Source organism: Silene latifolia, chromosome 2 (genome assembly GCF_048544455.1).
Source record: "Silene latifolia isolate original U9 population chromosome 2, ASM4854445v1, whole genome shotgun sequence".
Classification (NCBI taxonomy): domain Eukaryota; kingdom Viridiplantae; phylum Streptophyta; class Magnoliopsida; order Caryophyllales; family Caryophyllaceae; genus Silene; species Silene latifolia.
In genome coordinates, this window is record NC_133527.1 from 98,843,203 (window position 1) to 98,844,325 (window position 1,123).

Sequence of the window (1,123 nt, forward strand, 5' to 3'; positions counted from 1 at the left end):
CTTGTTCATTTGTTCCCCTACATTCACTTTGGTCATGTCCCAAAGTTCCACAATTCTCACATATCCCACTTGGGATTGATGAAGACGGCGTCATGGCATTAACATGTTGCTTTGGTGATTTTGAGGCTTCTTCAAGTCTAGCCATATATTTTTCGAACTTCAAGTTGATGGTATCAATGTGAGCACTAAGTTGAGCACCCAATTGAGTAATAGAGTCACCCAATTGAGTAATAGAGTCCACTTCATGCTTTCTTCCTCTAGTAGCCTTGCGAGGTCTACTATACTGTGAATTATGGACCGCCATTTCCTCAATCTTGTTCCAAGTTTGATTATCGTCAACTTCGGTGAACATACCATTTGATCCCATGCTGAGAATGTTTCTTGAGTCTTCATAAAGACCATTCCAAAATTGTTGTACCAAGAACCACTCGCTAAGTCCATGATGAGGACATGAGCGACAAATTCCCTCGAACCGCTCCCAAGCTTCATACAAAGATTCTTCATCTCTTTACTTAAAACCCGTAATTTGAGCTCTTAGCATGCTAGTCTTTTCCGGTGGGTAGAACTTTTTGTAGAAAGCTAGAGCCAATTTCTTCCAAGAGTCAATTCCGAGAGTAGCCTTATCAAGGCCTTTCAACCATTATTTTGCGGTGCCAATTAGAGAAAAAGAGAATAAGACCCATCGAATTTGGTCTTGAGTTACACCGGTTTGTTAAATCGCATCACAATAGTCACAAAAAGTTTCCATGTGAGAGTGAGGGTCTTCACTAAGCATCCCCCCAAATTTGTTTCTTTCAACTAATTGGATAAATGCGGATTTGGCAATGAAGTTTCCGGTTAAGTGTTATGGTGTGGGAGTACCATTGGGTAGGTTCTCCTCGGTTGGTACGGAATGTGATGAAAATTTAGGCATTGTGGGTTGATTTTGTGTTGGATTTTGTGTTGGGTTCTCCTCACCTTCTCTTGCAAAAGGGTTGACGAACTCAATAGTATTTGGTTGAATATCTACAACCTCACCAATACCTCTCAATGTTCCTCTAGCAAGTCTTCTATTGTTTGTCAAGGTTCTTTCAATTTTTTGATCAAAGGGTAACAAGTTACCTTGTGATATTCTAGACATGCA

The 1,123-nt window shown here is 40.3% G+C and overlaps 1 non-coding gene across 1 annotated transcript; it reads left to right on the forward strand.

Moving 5' to 3' along the window:
• Positions 1-434: 434 nt before the first annotated feature.
• Positions 435-541, forward strand: LOC141644531 (small nucleolar RNA R71). The gene has a single exon (XR_012544145.1). It is a non-coding gene; the product is annotated as a small nucleolar RNA R71 (small nucleolar RNA).
• Positions 542-1,123: the final 582 nt, after the last annotated feature.